General features: G+C 47.3%; 1 pseudogene across 1 annotated transcript in view; it reads right to left on the bottom strand.

The window, feature by feature from the left end:
• Positions 1 to 17453: 17453 nt before the first annotated feature.
• LOC147725018 (uncharacterized) overlaps positions 17454 to 23685 on the bottom strand; it is a 105212-nt pseudogene continuing 98980 nt past the window's right edge. The window contains exon 2 of the transcript XR_015309951.1: positions 17454 to 23613. The product of XR_015309951.1 is annotated as an uncharacterized LOC147725018 (transcript). The remainder of the gene's footprint in view (positions 23614 to 23685) is intronic.

Here is a 23685-nt window from a genome sequence, read left to right as displayed (position 1 = left end):
TTTTGGCGTGTTAAGGCCATCATCTTGCACTTCATATGGCAATGGGGACGCACTCGCTTCTCTTTTTCCCTACTTTGTCGCTCTCGAATGGAGGGTGGGATCAGACTCGCAGGTATCCAACTATATTATAAAGTTGCACAATTAAGAGTCCTGACTTAGTGGTCGAAGCGAGAATCCGATAAACAATGGTTACCTATGGACCGCAGTGTGACAGGGAGGACTATATGGGGCCTAATCTGGAGCCCTAAACAAGACCGACCTAAGAATACCTACATCACCACTCCTAAACGCACCACCCTTAAGGCATGGGACTCAGTGGCAAGTGACGATAGGTGGACCTCTTTTGCCTTTCCATTCACACCAATCCATTTTAACCCCGCATTCCCCTCAGGGTTACAGACGGGTCCTTTTGATGCTTGAAGGGAGGGAGGATGTTTAGCCCTGACACACCTTTTTAACAATTTTGATCCCCTTACATTTGACAACTGAAAAAGGGACTACGGCCTAGAGAACACAGAAAGATACTGTTACAACCAGCTAATGCACTGGGCTCTTACGCCCCAAGTGCAGGAGACGGCTACCCGTCCCCTCACAAAATTTGAATCTTTCCTCACTAAGGCTACCTCTATGAAAGGCATGAACTCCTTTATATACAAGTTTCTATTTACCACTACACTTTCTCCACGACAACGCTATATGTCCATGTGGGAAGGAATACTGCAGCGCAGCATCTCGGACGACAAATGGGCCCATTTATGGTCTGATATCATAAGGTTCAACCACTCCATAGAACTCCGAGAAGCCCACATTAAGACCATGATGGATTGGTACCTCCATACCTCCAAGCTTAGGCAAATCTTCCCGACACATCCGATAGATGCTGGTGGGGTTGTGGGCTCTTTGGGGACTTCCAACATATATGGTACGATTGCCCGAATATACAGCCTTTTTGGGAAGAAATACTCGCACATATTAAAGATATGCTAGGATAACCGATCCCAACCACCATGGCAGGGGATCTTCTGGGACTCCGTGACCCTTCCTTGGAAAACCAGGCACGAGCTGATAAGAATATCATGTGGCTCTACATAGGGGCAGCGACGATAACATTGGCGGCAGCCTGGAAAAGGAGGAAAGCTCCTGCAATCTCCCTTTGGCATTCTAGATTATGGAAACTACTTCAGTTTAGAATGAATGTCAGACATTTCCAAGAACAATTTCAAGAACTTCAAATTTAAATGGGGCCCCTTGGTCACCTTTCTCTCCCGAGGTCTTCTGTCTGCTGTCTGCCGTTCCTCTGTCAGAGCCCTGCACCTCTTTCAGATGTGCAGTACTTCCTATCAACGCAAATTGAAGAACCGGTTTTCTTTGTGCCGCCACCATGGTAGGGGGGGGGGTTGTTTATTTACATTTTAGGTTTGCTGCTCCATGGTTGGGAGTGGTTACAACATGACTTGTGGTACTCTTTATGTAACGCCTTCTGACGAGAAGGAATTCAGGTCGAGCCATCACAAAAGAATGATGGAACATTGTTTACTTCGTCTGCTTTACTGTGCGGAACACAGGGTTGTGCCCTAAGCCCCAGTTTTGCTAGAACTGTACCCCTTAGTTATGCACAATAATGCGATTGGGTCAGGGAGAACCCTTAGTGTTGTGTAACTCTGTACAGTATAAGTCCTATAAATTATTGTTACGTCCGCTGTGTGGGATAACGCAATGGTAATATCATATGATGTACTATGTCAAAATCTTCAATAAAAATACATTTAGGATGGACTTGTTTCATATTTATGTGTCTGGGTCTGTCCTACATGAGCTCTTTCAGAGAGGGTGATGGAATTGGTGTATAGACAGTATACAGGTTACAACGGTGTGATACGGGACTCGAACCAACCCCTCCTGTACCTCCCATTCCCGGACACTCACCCTTCACGGCAGCCCCTGAGGTAACGTCTTGGGACACTAACCTGACGACCAGCTCCCCTCCCCTCTCTGTCTTCCAGGAGCCAATCAGGAACGAGCGATTCCCGGGACCACAACCACCTGACCCCGGAAGTCCCACCTCGGAATCCCCACCGGAACAGGGTAAAAGCGGAAGCGAGGACAGAGACGCCGTCGGAGCAGCGATCTCGTGGCAGGAGGCTCGGACCGGCGTTGAAGCAGACCAGACGAAGGAAGAGGCAGAAGAGTGGAGCGAAGACTGGTGGAGTCCAGAGGAGGAGGCTGAAGAGCGGCCGCAACTCACCTGGGAGTTGCGGCGGAGCGTGTGAGTACTACCGAACCCACCTCTGTAGCACATTAGGTGCTTTGTAAATAGTGTTCGACCCTCTCTCCTTAGCGGCACAAAGCCTGGCCTGCACTGTAAAGATTTTGTATAGCACGTCCACACTTGTACAGCACTTAGTACATAGGCGAACCCCTCACGATCCCTCACCTACACCCTGTCTCTCTCTTCCCCTTCCGAACCCGTCCCGCGACCCTTTCCTCACTGTCTTTTTCTACTCCCGTACTCTCCCGGTGCTGGTTGTAGAACAGTATCCTAGCGAGACAGGCAAGACTAACCGCTCCTTGTCCTCTTTCTCTTCCCTCCGAGGACCACCCAGTCCGTATCCATCCCGGAGGACCCGTTCCATCACCGGAGGGAGAAGACAAGAAAACCATCGCGGACGACCGTACACCTGTACTACCTTTCCATCGCCTGTACGAACTGTGTTCTTGACGCTAATAAAGACCCACCATTGCACACTATATACGGCCTCCTCGCCTGATTTTCCGGCCCGCCCTAAGCCCACGTTCACAGGTGGTGTCAGAAGTGGGATCAGCTGGAAGCATGGAGGCCGTTGTCAAGCAAATGGCGTAGACCCAAGAGCAGTGGGGAGCGTTAATAGAGAGGTTCCTTAAAACAGCAGAAGACGACCGCGGCCAGCTACATGACGTTCTCAAGGGGCAAGGAGCCGCACACGACCAGGCCATGGGGAAGCTAAGCGACACCCTGGGTCAGCAGAGACCGGTTGCCTCCCTCCCGTCGATTGTGTTGCAGAAGTATGTGCCGGGGGAGGATCCGGACTATTTTTTTACCAATTTCGAGAGACTCGCACAAGCAGCCTCCTGGCCAGCCGACCGCTGGGGGCAATATCTGGGGCCGCTGTTGACCGGCGATCTCCAGGCCGCTTACCAACAAGCCAACATTCAGGGGAATACACCCTACGCCGACATCAAAACTTGCATTCTGGAACGTTTGGGTATCGATGATGAGACATACAGGGTCAAACTGCGGCAAGCTAAGGAAGGTCCGCAGGAAACTCCAGAGCTCTCTCCTTCCGCATTAAAGACTTGGCAAACCGATGGTTGAAACCGGAGACATCCTCAAAAGAAGATATCCTAGGAAAGATATACTTAGAACAATTCTTGGCTTCCCTACACCCCACTACTCAGAGATGGGTACGACAACATGCCCGTCTCACCCTCGACACCGCTGTGGAGATAGCCGCTGCCTATAACCGGGCTCAAGAATTGCAGAGAGGGAGGTAAGAACATCTCAACTGAACACACAACTCGGGTGGAAATCGTCCACCCAGACCCCCACTGCCACGCAGGCCGGAACCCCCTCCCTTGATGCCGGCTCCCATATTGTACAGACCACCCCACCAAACGCCACCCCAACAAGGGCCACAATGCTATAACTGTGGAGCCTATGGCCACATTGCCCGCATGTGTCCACAAAAAGAGGAACCCATGGAGGTGGGCCTCGTACGGACCTATGTATGTGTCAAACCGGGAGCCAGTCCACCCCCTTTTCATATTCCAGTACACATCGATGGCCAACCTGTTCTCGCCCTAGCGGACACCGGATGTAGACAAAGTGTCTTACGACCTCAGGACCTGAGCAAACCTGTTGGTCCACGCGTGGGTATGGTCGATATTCAATGTGTCCATGGCGATACGAGAAGATACCCGACTGCACGCATCCGGGTACAACACCCCGCTGATCCTGGAACCGACCTCACAGTCGGACTAGTCCCAAACCTCCCAGAACAGGCGATCTTGGGGAGCGATTATTCCGGACTCCCCGGGCTCGTACAAGAGACCACCGACTCGTTTTCCCGTTGGTGGAAAGAAGCACCGTTTTCTCAAGAGCAGCCGGTAAAGACTTCGGATCCTCGACCCAAGAAAACACGTACCCAACGGCGCCAGGAAAATAAATGTTACTCCAGTGCTTACCCTGTGATACCGGCGGAACACCCCTGGCAGACTGACAGAGAATTCAGGGCCGCACAAAGGGAAGATCCTCTCCTGCGGGAAGCATGGGCCAAAGCCTTGGATAATGAAGACCCTTTACATGTAGGTCCCTATTTTTTTAAGAAAGCAGGACTGTTATACCGGAAAGGAGGGCCCCAACAAAATCCCCAATTGTTAATCCCTGGTCCCTTTTGCGACAAGGTCCTGTTTCTTGCACACAGCCACCTCCTGGGGGGTCATTTCAGTGATGAGAAAACAAGTCAGGCTATCCTAGAGAAATTCTATTGGCCGGGTATCTATCAACAAGTGAAGACCTATTGCCGGGAATGTCCAGTTTGTCAAAAAAACAGCCGACACCATCCCCCCAGGGTTCCCCTACAACCGCTTCCCCTCATTGATGTTCCCTTTAGCCGGGTAGGGGTGGACATCATAGGACCCCTGATACCCTCCCGAAGTGGTTGCCTTTATGCCTTGGTCCTAGTGGATTACGCCACCCGCTTCCCAGAAGCCATTCCCTTGCGACAGCCCACCACTCAGAGTATAGCCAAAGCACTCATCACTATCTTCTCCAGGGTAGGATTTCCTCGGGAGATCCTTACGGATCAGGGTACCCCTTTTGTTTCCCGCCTAATGCGACAAGTATGTTCCCATCTCGGGATAAAGCAGCTCAGAACCGCAGCAAACCACCCCAAAACAGACGGGTTGGTAGAACGCTATAACGCCACCCTGAAACAAACACTAAAGAAATTATTGGCCCTGGAAGCCAGGCGTTGGGAGGAGATGTTACCGTTGGCCTTGTTTGCCATTCGATGCAAACCCCAAAGCAGTACTGGCTATTCGCCTTTCGAACTCCTGTATGGTCGGCCACCTCGTACCCTTCTGGTCATGGCCCAAGAGGCCTGGGAAGCTGAACCCGACAGAACCCGACCTCTTCCTGAGTATCTGGAGAATCTCAAAACCCATCTGGCAGTCATCCGAGACATTGTACGTCAAAACATGGAAGACGCCCAGATCCGTCAAAAGAGACAATACGATAAAGGTACCAAAACCCGTACCTTTACCGCCGGAGACCTGGTCCTCTTAATGATGCCATCATCTGACCAAAAACTACTGGGTCAGTGGCAAGGCCCCTACACCGTCCTCAGACAGGTAACCCCTGTTACGTACGAGCTGGAGTTGGACCCCACACGGGGGACGACCCAAATATATCATGTCAATCTCCTTAAGAAATGGGAGGGACCCCGACCTGTTTTGACAAGTGAGTCCCACCATCTAGCACTCTCGTTTTAGCCCTGTTTCGATCCCGATCTGAATGAGAAACAAAAACGAGCTCTTAGAGAGGTCCTTCTACCCTCGAGCCACGTTTTTTCCTCCTCTCCAGGGCATACCACGATAACGGAACATGCCATCCATACGGAACCAGGGAAAGTAGTCCGGTTAAGACCTTACCGAGTCCCCGAAGCCCGACGGGCTGTCATCCAACAGGAAGTCGAACAAATGTTACGTATGGGAATCATTGAACCCTCCACGAGCGATTGGAATTCGCCGATCGTCCTAGTCCCCAAACCTGACGGATCGGTGAGATTCTGCATAGACTTCCGCGAGGTGAATAAGGTATCTTCCTTTGACACGTATCCCCTACCTCGCGTAGATGAAATGGTCGAGCGGATAGGGAAGGCCAAGTACATCTCCACGCTCGACCTTTGTAAAGGATATTGGCAGATCCCCCTTCGAGAACAGGACAAGAAAAAAACGGCTTTCTCCACCCCGGCAGGGCTATACCAATTCACTGTTTTGCCCTTCGGCTTACATGGTGCCCCGGCCACCTTTCAAAGAGCCATGAACCAGATATTGAGGCCCCACTCCCTATACGCAGGTGCATATCTTGATGATATCATCATCTTTAGTGACAGTTGGGAAGAACATCTGGAGCAGTTGGGACAAGTAGTCACGTCATTGGGTGCCTATGGGTTTACCACCAACCCCGCCAAAACCACCTTAGCAGCCCAGACTGTCAAGTACTTAGGCTTTCTATTAGGAGAAGGAGTTATCAGACCCCAACAGAGTAAAGTAGAAGCCATCCAAGCCATTCCTTTTCCGCGAACCCAAAAAGACCTTCGTGCCTTCCTGGGTCTCCTAGGTTATTACCGACGGTTCGTCCCTAACTTCTCCCAAAGAGCAGCTCCCCTTACTGACTTGCTTAAAAAGACAGCCAAGACCGAAGACGCCCTGCGTAACCCTACTCCTTCCCTTGTAAGTGCCTTCCAAGGACTGAAAGCATCCCTGACCTCTGAGCCTGTTTTAGTCAGTCCGGACTACTCTCAACCCTTTTTGTTACAGACGGATGCATCAGACCAAGGCCTAGGGTCCGAACTCTCACAGACAGACGACAAAGGAAATGAGAGACCGATTCTGTTTTTGAGTAGGACGTTGTTTCCCCGCGAAATGAACTATGCTGTGGTAGAGAAAGAGGCTCTTGCCATAAAATGGGCTGTTGAGAGCCTCCGGTACTATTTGGAGGGGCGCGAGTTCATCATTTACACCGACCATGCCCCCCTTGAGTGGATGGCCCGGAACAAAGGACACAATGACCGGGTCCTCCGTTGGTTTTTGTCCCTCCAACCATTCCGTTTTAGAACAATTCATCGCAAGGGTTCTGAACAAGGAAACGCCGTCTTCCTTTCCCGATATCCCCTCAGTCCAACCCGTACAAGAAGGACAGCTAGGGGAAGGGGATGTGATACGGGACTCGAACCAACCCCTCCCGTACCTCCCATTCCCGGACACTCACCCTTCACGGCAGCCCCTGAGGTAACATCCTGGGACACTAATCTGACGACCAGCTCCCCTCCCCTCTCTGTCTTCCAGGAGCCAATCAGGAACGAGCGATTCCCGGGACCACAACCACCTGACCCCGGAAGTCCCACCTCGGAATCCCCACCGGAACAGGGTAAAAGCGGAAGTGAGGACAGAGACGCCGTCGGAGCAGCGATCTCGTGGCAGGAGGCTCGGACCGGCGTTGAAGCAGACCAGACGAAGGAAGAGGCAGAAGAGTGGAGCGAAGACTGGTGGAGTCCAGAGGAGGAGGCTGAAGAGCGGCCGCAACTCACCTGGGAGTTGCGGCGGAGCGTGCGAGTACTACCGAACCCACTTCTGTAGCACATTAGGTGCTTTGTAAATAGTGTTCGACCCTCTCTCCTTAGTGGCACAAAGCCTGGCCTGCACTGTAAAGATTTTGTATAGCACGTCCACACTTGTACAGCATTTAGTACATAGGCGGACCGCTCACGATCCCTCACCTACACCCTGTCTCTCTCTTCCCCTTCCGAACCCGTCCCGCGACCCTTTCCTCACTGTCTTTTTCTACTCCCGTACACTCCCGGTGCTGGTTGTAGAACAGTATCCTAGCGAGACAGGCAAGACTAACCGCTCCTTGTCCTCTTTCTCTTCCCTCCAAGGACCACCCAGTCCGTATCCATCCCGGAGGACCCGTTCCATCACCGGAGGGAGAAGACAAGAAAACCATCGCGGACGACCGTACACCTGTACTACCTTTCCATCGCCTGTACGAACTGTGTTCTTGACGCTAATAAAGACCCACCATTGCACACTATATACGGCCTCCTCGCCTGATTTTCCGGCCCGCCCTAAGCCCACGTTCACAAACGGGTAGAAAAGTGAACAGGCCTGGGGGTTTGCTTCTCTGTCATTGATGAAGTGAAAGTAAAGGTCACACTGTTGGAATAAAAAATATATTTAGGATTGACTTTTTTACATTTGTGGTGTTTTTTCTACAATTACTTTTCCTACAGTTTCATAGCTGTCTCATCTGCTGCATTTCTTCCTAATTTACTGCTTGTCTTACTGCCATTTCTGTTGTTTATTTTCCCATTTGTGTTGTACTTTTTTTTTTTCTTTCCACGCTTCCCGCTACCCTTTTTGTCTTCTGTATCCCCGTTTTCCCGCTGTTGCCTCCCTGCAGCCCCGCACCCCTGTTTGCCGATTCGCCACCCCACTCCCGCCTCCCAGCTGCTCCTCCCTCTCTCCTCCCCTTATATGGCGGCTGCAGCGTGGCAGGGGGGGCGACCCATGACCCTGCCCTCAGGTCAGGCCGCTCCCCACGCCGCACAGTGCCACCTGTGTCTGTGCCCCCAACCTTGCTGCCACCGCTACTGTGAGGTTGCCGCTCCTGTATCAGTGTCTACTCGGTTTCAAAGCGGTCCCATCTGCTGCATTTCTGCCTAATTTACTACTTGTCTTACTGCCATTTCTGTTGGTTATTTTCCAATTTCTGTTGTACTTTATTTTTTCTTGCCACGTTTCACGCTCCCCTTTTTGCCTTTATATCCCCGTTTTCCTGCAGCTGCCTCCCTGCGGCCCACACCCCTCTCTCTGATTCGCCACCCGAATCCCGCCTCCTAGCTGCTCCTCCCTCCCACCTCCCGTCTCCCGTTATATGGCAGACTCTGCGAGGCCGCGCCGAAGACGCGCCTAAGGCAAGCCGGTCTGCGCCCGTCCGAGCCTTGACCGCGCCCAGTGCCAGAATCCCTGGCCCCCGTGCACGCCACGACGAACGTCTCAGCCACGAAGCCACCACCCTCCAGGCACTCAACACCGGGCGATCACACACCTGCTTCCAAGCCGCCCCGAAGTGCACCCAAGGACCCTTCTCCTGCCGGGGCTGCAGCTTCACCAGCATTCGGCCTGCCAACCCACCGACTAGGAAAGAACTCAACTACCTCAGATGCATCCTTCTCAACACCCGCTCTGCCAGCAGACACGCCATTGAACTCTAGGACCTACTCGACTCAACCACCCCAGACGTCACCTTCCTGACGGAGACCTGGCTGAACCCCTCCTTGGCACCCGACATCGCCATAGACATCCTGGAAGGCTACATGATCACCCGCAGGGACTGCACCAACTGAGTAGGAGGAGGAATCGTCATCGTCCACAGGAACACTCTCAGAGTCTCAACCAACACTGACAACACCCTCAGCACTGCCCAACACCTGCACTTCCATATCCACACCGACCCCAACACCACCCTCAGAGGAACCCTCATCTACAGACCCCCCCAGACCCCGACCACAGTGCAGCGACTCCATCGGCAACTTCGTCAGCAAACATGCCCTCGCCTCCATGGACTACATCCTCCTCGGGACCTGAACTTCCACCTCGAGAACAACAATGACACCAACTCCACTACACTGCTCGACAACCTAGCCAACCTTGGACTCAGACAACTCATCACAACACCCACCCACTCTGCTGGCCAAACGCTTGACCCCATCTTCTCCGCAAGCTCCCACGTCTCCTTCAACCACACCATCCAACTCCACTGGACGACCATTGCTGCAGCCACTTCACCTTCCGGAAACCCACCATGCACCACCGGACCCAACAGATGCCTTGCCGCTACAGGAGCAAAGTCACCAAAGACCAGCTAACCACCGCCCTCGCCCAGTTCCCATCGGCCGACCCCACCGACAGCGCTGCCCACAACCTCAGACAGTAGATCGACGACTTCGCCAACACCCTCGCCCCGTTCAAGAAACCCTTCAAGAGCCACACCAGCAAGAAAGCCAGCTGGCTCACTGAAGATCTCCAGGCCTCCCAGCAAACCTGCTGAAAGCTAGAGAAGAACTGGCTCCGTGAAAGAACACCGGACAGCTACGCAGCCCACAAGAATGCCACCTGCAGACACCATCACCTCATCAGATCTACCAAAAGGGCCTCCTTCAAAGCCCACCTAGACAACAACGCACACAACAGCAAAGAGCTCTTCAACATCGTGAAGGAACTTTCCAACTCCAGCTCCAACGACATCCCAACTTTGCAAGACCTGTCAGATTAGCTGGCCACCTTCTTCCATCGCAAGATCGCAGACATCCACGACAGCTTCAACACCACGACCGACCCGACAACCACTGAGACTGCCGCCCCCACAACCTCCATCCGCAACAACCGCCTGCTCTCCTGGACCAACATAAACGACGACACCATCAAGATCATGAACACCATCCACTCCGGATCTCCGTCAGACCTATGCCCATACCACATCTTCAACAAAGCCAGCACTGCCATCGCACCCCATCTCCAGAAAGCCATCAACTTTTCCTTCTAGACAGCAACTGTCCCGGAGAGCTGGAAGCACGATGAGATCAACGCCTTACTCAAGAAACCCAAGACGAACCCCACGGACCTCAAGAACTTCCGGCCTATCTCCCTGCTCCCCTTCCCGGCGAAGGTCATCGAGAAGACCGTCAACAGACAACTGACCCGCTACCTCGAGGAGAACAGCATCTTGGACCCATCCCAGTCCGCGTTCCGCTGCAACCACAGCACCGAAACTGCCCTCATCGCTGCCCCGATGACATCAGGACCCTGCTTGACAACAGAGAAATATCGACCCTCATCCTCCTGGACCTGTCAGCCGCCTTCGACATTCTGCCACCGCACACTACGCAAACGCCTCCACGACGACGGGATCCAAGAGAAGATCCTGGACTGGACCACCTCCTTCCTCTCCAGATGAACACAGAGGGTCCGGCTCCCACCCTTCCGCTCCCAAGCCACGAGATCATCAGCAGCGAACCCCAGGGCTCATCCCTCAGCCCAACGCTATTTAACATCTACATAGCACCGCTCACCCACGTCGCCCGACTGCACGACCTCAACATCATCTTGTACGCCGATGACACCCAGTTGTTCCTCTCCCTCACCGAGGACCCCCACACCACCATATCCAACCTCCATGAAGGAATAAAGGCTGTCGCCGAATGGATGAGGAACAGCCGACTGAAGCTGAACTCAGACAAGATGGAGGTCCTCATCCTCGGATCCACCCCTTCGGCCTGGGTTGACTGGTGGCCAACCGCACTGGGAACAGCTCCAACACCCACTCACCATGCACGCAACCTAGGAGTCATCCTCGATTCCACCCTCTCCATGACTAAGCAGATCAACGACGTCTCTTCCTCCTGCTTCAACACCCTCTGCATGCTCCGCAAGATCTACAAGTGGATCCCCACCGAAATGAGAAGAACGGTCAGCCAGGCCCTCGTCAGCAGCAGGTAGGACTACGGAAACGCCCTCTACATAGGAGCCTCGGCCAAACTCCTGAAACGGCTTCAACGCATCCAGAACGCCTCTGCACGCCTGTTCCTCGACATAACTCGCCGCAGCCACATCACACCCCACCTGAGAGACCTGCACTTGCTCCCCCTCAACAAGAGGATAACCTTCAAGCTCCTCACCCATGCACACAAGGCACTCCACAACACTGGACCTGCGTACCTCAACAGACGACTCAGCTTCTACACCCCCACCCACCAGTTCCACTCTGCCAACCTCGACCTTGCCACAGCCCCCGCATCCGAAGAGCGACCTTCAGCGGCAGATCGTTTTCCCACCTTGCCGCCAAGACCTGGAACACCCTCCCCATCCAACTACAGCGGACCCAAGACCTGCGAACCTTCAGAAGACTCCTCAAGACCTGGCTTTTCAAGCAGTAGCAGCATTCCCCTCGGGTAAGTAGTGCACTTTACAAATGCTATGATTGATTGATTGATTGAGAGGGTGCAAACATAGAGCGCATGCCGCTTATTAAAAACAGCAGCTCAAGAGAAATGGTGCGGGCGGGCACAGGAACTCCATGTAACTGGGCTCAGTTTGCCAACCTCAGAAGGATGAGAGGCAGATTAGCCTACCATGACTTATTGTTTCATAGTTACATGTTTGGGTCTGTCCTACATGACCTCTATGCAGCCGATGTGCCATTAAAGTCAAGTAAAGTGTGAGGGTTGGTTGCATCCTTTCCCCCCTCTCTATAAGAGATGGTGATGAAATTATTGTTTATAAACAGTGTTCAGGTTACTACAGGTAGAAAAGTAGACTGTCGGAATAAAAAAGTACATTTAGGATTGACTTGCCGACTTTTTTACATTCGTGGTGTTTCACTTTCAGCAAGCGCTGTCTGCGGTCCCGAAATCGTAACTGAACCACGCTACAAAGAACAAACAAAGAAGAGTGGGAGGGGGCGACAGCAGCTCAAAAGAAATGGTAGGGGCGGGCACAGGAATACATCTGCCGTCCTGCACGCCGCGGCACGCTCCCCGCTCCCGAGAGCAAAACGCTGTGCGAGTGACACATGGCCATTTGCATGCTTTCGTTATTGAAAAACACACCCAAAGGCCAATCCAATGTGTGGGAGGAGTCACACCCACACAGAGAAGTTTGGAGTGCTCACAAGAAGCCTCCCATAGAGCAGTGCTTGCGCGCTGCGCTAGGCTCAACCTAAAAAGGAGGTTGACTCTGGTGAAACTGCTTGTTTCCTGGTCTCCCTCGGTTGGCCCCAATATTACACTGGGCTACCTCAGATGTATTTGAACTATCTCCATCGGAATCCGTGGAGTAAGTATCAGAGAAGGTAAGAACCTTCCTCCTACTGTTTCTACTCTGATTGTGATAGTTGGTACTTTGATTCCAATCCTGGTAGTAAGTAGTACTAAGGTAGGGGTATGCTCTTTCCTGGGTGTACCATCTTAAGTCTTTTCTGAGTTTCTCTGTATTTTTTCCTAGTAGGTGTTCTTCAAAGTCTTTCATTACAGTTCCTCAAACTTTCTAATCTTGCCTTTGCTTCATCTAATGCAGTCATTGTCCTAAGATTTTCTTACATATCAGCTACTTCTGCCATCGGGTTGATGCTGCCATTGCAATGAATACAGTTGTGAATCCTTTATTAAATCCAACTGCTGGTGATCCTCTTAATGATACTGAATATACTTACCCCGCTAACTTATCTATGACTGATTTGGAGACCCGTGTGGCTAATTAATCAAGTTTTTCATTTGACACTGGCTCGACCCAATCAAAGTCCCCTTCAAAAGTTTCAATTTTTGTTACCTGGTTTAAAAAACCTTTTTTGATTCCCCCTTGGACTTACATTTGGCTGGTGTTATTTTCAATTTTTTTTTAAAATCTGATTAGTGGTGTATTTGTTTAGTTTGGTGAATGGACACTACGTTCAAGAAAGAACTACAATTAGACTACTTGATGGAACTTTGGCTCCCCACTCCTCTTCACACATCATGAAGAGGGACCAGACATTTGTGAATATAACTGCTTGACCTGTTTTAGATGGGATTGTATGGGATGGTGTAAAGTTTCAGATACATGGGCCCACAGAGGTTATTAATGTTCCTAATGTACTCTGTGTTTCTATGGGGGATGTGGTTAAACAAAATATCCGCTCTGATGATTGGGACGTCCAAGCCGTAGAGGCTTTGTTTTCGGATTTGAAATATTATGCTGCTTTTGATGATGAAGATTTATACCTAGAGTCTGCGAACTATGGCGACTTATTTTGTTACCAACATTTTGGAAATCACTTTCTGCATAAGACAAACACATTTAGAAATGTGGTTAACCACACACAGTGGGAACATTGTCCCGCACCTGTTGAAGGCAGCTCCAAAACTCTTTTGAAAAAGTTTTCTTATTTTACCGATTTTAATCCTTCAAACCCTGATGCATTTTACTTTAAGATGACGGAAATGAAATGAAATGAAAAATTATATTTATATAGCGCGTACATACCCGAAGGCCTCGCAGCGCCGAAGTCCTCCTCCAAGGTTAGGCTTACCCACACAAAATTGCTGTATTCAAAGTCCTTTATTGATCAATTGGCTATTGGGGGATATGAATTGTGGAGAGATACAATTGATCTTAAATCTGTTTGGGGTTCCTAAAGTTGGCAAGTGCAAGGCACCGAGGCTTTGCATCATGCAGGTCTCATCCCGAACCAGATGTAGTTTCTGAATTTGTCTATTTCACAAACTTCTGCTTTGGATTGGCTACGTTTAAAAAATGAAATTCCCCTTAATTTCCTGATTTGGGTGAATAACCCCATTGTATTAATTACACCAGTGCTTCTCTTACTGATTTACAGTCCCTGTTGAAGAACACGTCCTTTAACATTTCTGGGTTGAATCCTGAAAGTTGGCTATTGTGGCAAAACAGTGCAGATTCCTGCCAGGCCGTTTTCTAGGTCTGGCCCCTGCCAGAGTAGATCCCGGTTTTGAGAGTGGCCATTCTGTCACTACCTATTCTGTTGGCAAGCTGTGCCAAAGTTGGCTTAGGCACTCCACTTTAGCGTCAGTGAAATTACATTTATCCAAATTAACTGACACTGTTGACCTGAATGACTTTGTGAAAGGTCCTGCAGCAGGCAGATCTAAAATATCGATATATGCTGTTTATAATGAGGTTTGGAAACTGTCCCAAATTCAAGCTGCTTCTAGGCTCAGAGCTATTGACCAAGCTAATTCAGAAAAAGTACTTGCGGTTGTAGATAATAGCATTAACACCCTTTCTTCCCGTATTTACACATTAGATAATATTGTTTCTTCTGTTGTTGATATTGTACAAGAAGACGTTGCAGTTCTGTACCATGGACAAAATCAATTGCGTTCTATTATGCAGTTTGCATGGACTCTTTAAACATTGAAATCTGGGAAGGTGCCTTTGGATTACATGAACACGACATTGTTATTTTTACCTTTTAATCTGACTGTTAAACAACAGTTCATGTCAATGAAAGATGCCACGTTTTCACTGCTGCATATTGAAAAACTGGAACCGTTACCATTTTCAGTGGCCGAGTCGAATTCGGCAGTTTGGCTCATCCATGGGTTTATAACACTACCTTTCCCTCTGGTTAAATTTGAGTCATGCATGAAACATTATGCAATAGGTAGATTTGAACCTTTAGGTACTGCTTATCTTCATGAAGTCTAGAATCTCCTGTTTACATATAGGTGTTTGGGGGAAGGAAAGGAAGTTTATTTGAAAGGTGAAGACTGCATATCCACACCAGATCACTCATTAGTCTGTAGAAATCTGCAATTGCATGGTTCTTGTAATGTACTGGCACCGAATCTTGAGTGTATTTTGAAAGGCACTCCCACCCCGGCTAGTACACCGACTTTCACGTTGCTTGCAAACAGTAGTTATTTGTTATTAAATAATGAAGATTGCTGTGGTATGCTTGCGGGAATTCCGTACATCGTTACTGTTTCCCAACGTGTTGTTTGCTATAAGAATGTTCTGTTTCCTCCTCCACATGGTAGGCTCGATGTATCCATATGGCTTTCTATTCCGACCTTGAAAGCAGAGTTCAACAAGATGAGTCGAATAAGGGCTCCTTTGTGACGGAAAGAAGTCGCCCTTACATCTGCGCGTGAAACATTCGTCCTTCACGTTGCTAACACTCGAACTGAGGTGCATGCCTTGTTAATTACAGACCTAACCCTGCATTTCGGTGCTTTGATTCACATGATTTTTAATGCCTCTTTCACCACGGGTTTGGCACACTTTTTAAAGTACTAAGTTCTGGCCTTGTGACCTAATTCCAAACTATATGTGGTGTGATATTGGTGTTTTTTTCATTCCATTTTTTCCAGCCTGTTTGGCGGTTTCCCATTAGTTCTTGCTTTGGGAGCCGGCATACTACTGTTGGTTTTCTTGCTGAAAAATGGTTGCCCATCGTGTGCCCCTCGACAACCAGCCCCGGCTGCTCAAGCTTCGTAACCGGATGCTTGAATACTATGATCGCTACCTCTGGCTACTTTGAGTGTGGCGTATAGTCTATCCTTCCGGTTTTCGTACTTTACATGCATGCAGCACGTTTTCCACTGCCCTGCCTGATTGCAGTTTTCAATGGGTCCTGGATTTGTGTCTCTGCAATACGGTGTCTCCTAACCCGGATTATGATCTACTAATGAGTCCCTTAGTTGCTCATGAACTAGACTGTTCTGGTATCGGGATTATGGCCTGCGCAGCGGCTCAAGGGGTCCGAGGCAATTGGAATATCTGGTCTGCGGCACTTCACTTCTTGGACCGTAGTTATCTGGAAGACTACCCAAGTTGTCCTCTGATGTTACTAGAGGCTCCGGCTGTTGAAGAACATGTGTGTTCCTTTCCATTGCTAAATTGAATGGCTGAAATGTTCACGGATGGTAACAACAACTTCCTATTGAAGGCGATTGCGACATACTGTGCATATACGCTGTTGGACTGAAGTGGCATTTTTTTTTCTAACTTCATAGACACGTTCCACTACTGATTAAATGTTTTTAGCATTTCATTTTTTGAGGTTTTAGTAATAACATGGCCATCCATGGATGTTTTTCACATACTTGGTTACTTTTTAATTCGGATTATTACACCCAATTATCAAGATTGGCAAAAGTTCTGAACTTGGTTCTGTCTCATTCGAACTTTAACTCTGCATTCTATGAAATTTGCCCCCTTTAATGTGCGTTCTCCGATCGAGGGAGGGTGTAGTGTGGTCTAACCCTACTGAACTTTGCAGTCTCATCAACTTTTTCTTTAAATATCTTCTAGATTTGAAGGCAACCCGGGATGGGCCCAATACAGTCCATGTAGCCGAACTGTGCTCCAACGCCCTGGTCTGGTGCGTCTAGACACCAGTCGTCAGCGCTTAGTTCTTTTTGGTGCCATTTTCCACCTTAGACGTTGAAAATGCATAATTACGGTTCTCCTGCTTCAATTTACTTTGGGTCACTTTATTTATTAAATGTTATTCTATTTATTGTGTGGTATTTTTTTGTGTAGTGTGTTCACTCTATTACTGTTTGTGTGCTGCATAAATATCCAACACAGTGCCTCTAAGTTAAGCCTGACAGCTTTTCTACCATGCTACCAGAGGTTTAGGCACAGGTAAGTCTGTGGCCTTTTGTGGTTCACCTGACAAGGATCGTGGTTGTTGTTTGAGAAGGGTTAACACCCCACTCACCCCAAAAAACGAATCTTACATGTGGCATTTAGCTATCCCAGAGTACATTATTCTGCCCACTCCCAACATGGCTGGACCTTTCTGTGTGTGGAGGGCTCTAGCCCATCCAATAGGTGTGGTTACCTGGGGGCAACACTCCCCTTGAAAAAACAGTTTGACAGCAGCTTTTCCCCTCTGTGCCCGAGAAACTAGCTTGTCTGTCTAAACAAAAGAGCAAACGCTTCCTAAAGTGACTACCAATTGCCCTTCAAAGGTGGAGCAAACAGAGAAACAAGTTAGTTGGCACTCCGGAACACAACACACTCAACCCTGTCAGGGATAGCGGTAACAGGACACACAGTTTTGCTCTCATTCGTACTGTCAACAATAAGATAAACAAGAGACACAAAGGTAGTTTATAATATTTATTTAAGCTGTCATGCTCTAAGATGCAATAACAAACATACCATCAAAAGGCCTGTCCTGTTACAAGACAGTTTATCCTACCCCCCCTCTTTCTACTGAAGCTAAATGATTATATTATAGATATCCAAAATTAGTGGTGGAACCCGTATCGTGGTATACATTGTTGGTTGTTCTACATCTCAGCTGACGCAGCACTCTTTCTTCAGGACCTTCCCTCAGTGTGTGTCTTTACAGAACCCCGTCCTCAGTTATGTGACGAGATAAGTGTGCTCACAAACAGCAGCTGCATTCTCTAGTTATGTCTAATTGCTTGTGACTGACCACAGAGAATAACAAGGGGCATTGTTGTTTGACCTTGTCTAGTGTTTTTAGACTAAATCACAGGAAAATTAATAAAATATGAAAACATGTGCAGGTTCTGTGTGAAAATACAATGTGACACAAAGGCAAGCATGTTATGTAGTAACGTGTGCAAAAGAAAAGTGGCCTACAACGTGCACAGTTAGGCTAACAGGGAAAGCGACAATGGGCCAAGCAAGAATCACACAACAGTGGCTACATCTTTCAAGCTCGTCTTCGGTGTTCACACCCCCTCTGGCCGTCCTGCCAGAAGATCAAACCTCTTACCCTGGGCAGGTCCTTAGTTCCCCTTCCTGAGAGTTGTTTTCACCTCTTCCTAGGAGAGTAGCAGGCTGTCTCAAGGACAGCAGTTGTGTGCAACCAAAGATGATGACTAGAAAGTTTTGGGTAACAAAGTGACAACTTTCTAAAAATTGCAATTTATAAAATAGTTACATTAAACTCAACTTGCTCATTAAGTTAGATTTAATGCAATGATTCTTTTGATACCTAAAAGCTTCAACTTTAGTAGTCCCATTTGAAAGTTAGCAATACTGAGTTGTAAGTGTGTAACTCCATACTAACCAATGGGGCTACAAGTCTTAATACAGTGAAAACGACAATGCAGGGTTTTTGCTGTCAGGACATGTAAACTAGATTCAATATCCTTCTCTGTAATATAATGGAACCTGCCTTTAAGGCTTGTTAGACCTACCTTAGATGTGAATTACAAATGTTAAAAAGGAAGGTTTTGGCTTTGCCACAGGTTGAAATGGCAGTCGAGTTAGTAGTTTTAAAACTGCTCTGCCGGCCTGCATTGGCATGTGTGAGAGAGATGTTACACTTGGTCACACTTGTGGTTGCACAATAAGTGTTGCAGTACATGAGGAACACCTAACTTATGGACCCTGGTACATCGGGTGTCATACATTAGGGACCAATGTATCAGTAAACTTATAACAAATGGAGATAATACAATTAAACATAAACTTTTAAGGGTCAGAGTACATGCACTGAGGCCTGGAATGTAGGTTCCACAGGCACTACAGAGTCATTACACAGCACTAACTCCAGCAACATTAGAGCAAAATATATATGGGGAGCCTGCAAAAAGACTCTCTCGCACACTTAACTACATAATTAAGCATTGCTTTTGTTCTTTTACTACATATAACAACAGTATATAGCATTTCACGTACTCATGAAATAAAAATACATCTTTAAAAAAATAACAATGATAATAAACAGCATAATGCATGTTAAAGATCTTCTAACATGGATTTTTGTCACAGTAAGAAAAGTTTGTATCTTGCTTTGTTGTTGCAAATAACGTATTATTGCACATTTATTTTCACAGGTGTGTGTCTTCATGTGTGCATATAAATTAATGATACAAGTAGTATTTTTAAAAAAGAACAAACAGTTTTCATGGCGAGGGAATCTTAGAAAGGGAGTGAATGGGGTAAAACGGACTTTAAAAAAGCTCTTGATCTGACACCATGGCGAAGATGATCTTTACCTTGAAGCTTTTTCTAGATTCAGAACAAGGAAAAGGTTTCTCATTAGTATGGGTTCTCTGACAGTGATTTCTTATCAGTAAAGCTTTCCCCACGTTCTGTGCATGGATATGGTTTCTCACCAGTGTGGGTTATTTGATGTCTTATGACAGCTTGCTACTTAGTGAAGACTCTCCCACATTCAGAACACCAATGCGGTTTCTCACCAGTATGGATTCACTGATGCTTCGACAGAGTATCCTTCTCAGTAAAGCTTTTCCCACATTCTGTACATGGATAGGGTTTCTCACCAGTGCAAATTCTCTGATGTATTAACAAATTGCTTTTCTGAGTAAAGCTTTTCTCGCATTCTGTGCAATGATAGGGTTTCTCACCAGTGTTGGTTCTCTGATGTATTAAATTGCGTTTCAGAGTAAAGCTTTTCCCACATTCTGTGCAATGTTAGGGTTTTTCACCAGTATGGATTCTCTGATGGTTCAACAGTGTACTCCTGTAACTACACCTTTTCCAGCTTTCTGTACACTGATAGGGTTTCTCACCAGTGTGGATTCTCTGATGTATTAACAAACTTCTATTCAAAGTAAAGCATTTCCTGCATTCTGTGCAATGATAGGGTTTCTCACCAGTGTGAATTCTCTGATGGGTCAACAGAGCCCCCTTCTCAGTAAAGCTTTTACCGCATTCAGTACACGGATAGGGTTTCTCACCAGTGTGGATTCTCTGATGATTCAACAAATTGCCTTTCACAGTAAAGCTTTTCCCGATTCAGTACACGGATAGGGTTTTTCACCAGTGTGGATTCTCTGATGATTCAACAAATTGCCTTTCGAAGTAAAGCTTTTCCCGCATTCTGTACACTGATACGCCTCACCAGTGTGGATTCTCTGATGATTCAACAAATTGCTTTTCACAGTAAAGCTTTTCTCGCATTCTGTACACCGATGGAGTTTCTCACCAGTGTGGATTTGCTGATGTATTAACAATTTGCTTTTCTGAGTAAACCTTTTCCCACATTCTGTACATTGATAGGGTTTCTCACCAGTGTGCATTCTCTGATGATTCAACAAACTGCTTTTCACAGTAAAGCTTTTCGCGCATTCGGTACACTGATAGGGTTTCTCACCAGTGTGGATTTGCTGATGTATTAACAATTTGCTTTTCTGAGTGAATCCTTTCACGCATTCTGTACATTGATAGGGTTTCTCACCAGTGTGCGTTCTCTGATGAATCAACAAATTGCATTTCACAGTAAAACTTTTCCCGCTTTCTGTGCAATGATAGGGTTTCTCACCAGTGTGGATTCTCTGATGTATTAACAAACTGCTATTCAAAGTAAAGCATTTCCCGCATTCTGTGCAATGATAGGGTTTCTCACCAGTATGGATTCTCTGATGGGTCAACAGAGTGCCCTTCTGAGTAAAGCTTTTCCCGCATTCTGTACACTGATAGGGTTTCTCACCAGTGTGGATTCTCTGATGCATTACCAAACTGCGTTTCAGAGTAAAGCTTTTCTCACATTCTGTGCAATGATTGGGTTTCTCACCAGTGTGGATTCTCTGATGTATTAACAAATTGCTATTCGAAGTAAAGCATTTCCCGCATTCTGTGCAATGATAGGGTTTCTCACCAGTATGGATTCTCTGATGGGTCAACAGAGTCCCCTTCTCAGTAAAGCTCTTCCCGCATTCTGTACACTGATAGGGTTTCTCACCAGTGTGGATTCTCTGATGCATTACCAAACTGCTTTTCAGAGTAAAGCTTTTCACACATTCTGTACATTGATAGGGTTTCTCACCAGTGTGCATTCTCTGATGATTCATCAAACTGCTTTTCACAGTAAAGCTTTTCCTGCATTCTGTGCAATGATAGGGTTTCTCACCAGTGTGGATTCTCTGATGAGTCAACAGAGCCCGCTTCTCCATAAAGCTTTTCCCGCATTCAGTACACTGATAGGGTTTCTCACCAGTGTGGATTTTCTGATGATTCAACAGAGTCCCCTTCTCAGTAAAGCTTTTCCCGCATTCTGTACACTGATAGGGTTTTTCACCAGTGTGGATTCTCTGATGCATTACTAAAATTCTTTTCAGAGTAAAGCTTTTCCCGCATTCTGAACAATGATAGGGTTTCTCACCAGTGTGCATTCTCTGATGATTCAACAAACTTATTTTCACAGTAAAGCTTTTCCTGCATTCTGTGCAATGATAGGGTTTCTCACCAGTGTGGATTCTCTGATGGGTCAACAGAGCCCTTTTCTCAGTAAAGCTTTTCCCGCATTCAGTACACTGATAGGGTTTCTCACCAGTGTGGATTCTCTGATGATTCAACAAATTGCCTTTCTGAGTAAAGCTTTTCCCGCATTCTGTACACTGATTGGGTTTCTCACCAGTGTGGATTCTCTGATGATTCAACAAATCGCCTTTCTGAGTAATGCTTTTCCCGCATTCAGTACACTGATAGGGTTTCTCACCAGTGTGGATTCTCTGATGATTCAACAAATTGCCTTTCTGAGTAAAGCTTTTCCCGCATTCTGTACACTGATAGGGTTTTTCACCAGTGTGGATTCTCTGATGCATTACTAAAATTCTTTTCAGAGTAAAGCTTTTCCCGCATTCTGAACATTGATAGGGTTTCTCACCAGTGTGCATTCTCTGATGATTCAACAAACTTTTTTTCACAGTAAAGCTTTTCCTGCATTCTGTGCAATGATAGGGTTTCTCACCAGTGTGGATTCTCTGATGGGTCAACAGAGCCCTTTTCTCAGTAAAGCTTTTCCCGCATTCAGTACACTGATAGGGTTTCTCACCAGTGTGGATTCTCTGATGGGTCAACAGAGCCCTTTTCTCAGTAAAGCTTTTCCCGCATTCAGTACACTGATAGGGTTTCTCACCAGTGCAGATTTGCTGATGTATTAACAATTTGCTTTTCTGAGTAAAGCTTTTCCTGCTTTCTGTACATTGATCGTGTTTCTCACCAGTGTGCATTCTCTGATGATTCAAGAAAATGCTTTTCACAGTAAAGCTTTTCTCGCATTCTGTACACTGATAGGTGTTCTCACCAGTGTGGATTTGCTGATGTATTAACAATTTGCTTTTCATAGTAAAGCTTTTCCTGCTTCAGTGCAATTATAGGGTTTCTCACCAGTATGGATTCTCTGATGATCGAACAGTGTGATCTTCCAAGTGAATCTTTTTTCACATTCTGTACAGTGGAAGGGTTTCTCTCCAGTATGGACTCTCTGGTGTTTCAACAAACTGTATGTCTTAATGAAGCTTTTACCACATTCTGTATACTGATATGGTTTATCGGCGGAATGGCTTGTCTGATGCATCATCAGTGTGCCGGTCTCACTGAAGCATTTCCTACATTCTGTACAGTGATAGGTCTTCTAACCAGTATGGGTACTTTGATGAATGTACTGTAAGCTATTCCAAGTGAAGTACACTGATAGGGTTCCTCGCCAGTTTACATTATCTTATGCTTCTGCAGTGTGCATTTTTTAATGAATCTTTTTGCATTTTCTGTACAGTTGCATGGTTTCTAACCAGTATGGACTATATGGTAACAGTGATTTCTTCTCAGCGAAGTGTTTCTCACATTCATTACAGTTATAGGGTTTCTCACCAGCATGGATTATCTGTTGTTTCACCAGTGTGCCTTTCTCAATGGAGCTTTCCCCACGTTCCGTACATTATAGCGCTCATCCCCTTTATGGACTATCTAGTCTCTCAACAGCTTCTTTGATTCAGCGGAGCTTTGAACACAATCAGTACACTGGTACGACCTATCCTCAGAATGAACTATTTGATGCCTGTGAAGAGAAGTTCACTCATTGCAGGTTTATCCACATTCCATATACAGCCTGATTTTCTACCCTGTAAGCGTTCGCTGTTATTTCAACAGAAATGTTCTGGGGGGTCACGCGTTTTTCACACTCCTTACACTGATATGACCCATCCTCAGGATATTCAGATTAACTGCTCCAATTTCGCATTAGAATTACAATTGTGGGAGTCCTGAGTGAACCAAAGGTTTTCAAGTTCTGTATACTCAAAGAGATGATATCTGTGTGCATATTTTTCAACTGTTCTTAAAGATGATCTCTGAGCATTTTCCACACACTAGGCCTGTGTTTCTCCTCTGAACGTATATCGTAGGGTGTGTATCCAGGTCCAACCTCCGGATGAGGGTTTTTCTCAGACTCTACACACTGATACGGTTGATCATCTGGTGATGCTGCCAAGGGATTCTCTGATGGTTGGGGTGCTGCAGGTCTATTCATCAGGTTCTTTGATTCTGTGAATGAGAAACAAATCTCTGTGAGGGTGGGATGGAAATCAGGTATCTGCTTTCATCAAAGGGACCATA

The sequence above is a fragment of the Lissotriton vulgaris genome, chromosome 4_1 (genome assembly GCF_964263255.1).
Source record: "Lissotriton vulgaris chromosome 4_1, aLisVul1.2, whole genome shotgun sequence".
Lineage (NCBI taxonomy): Eukaryota > Metazoa > Chordata > Amphibia > Caudata > Salamandridae > Lissotriton > Lissotriton vulgaris.
Note: the sequence above shows the minus strand (reverse complement) of the source record. Positions and strands in the feature narration are given on the sequence as shown.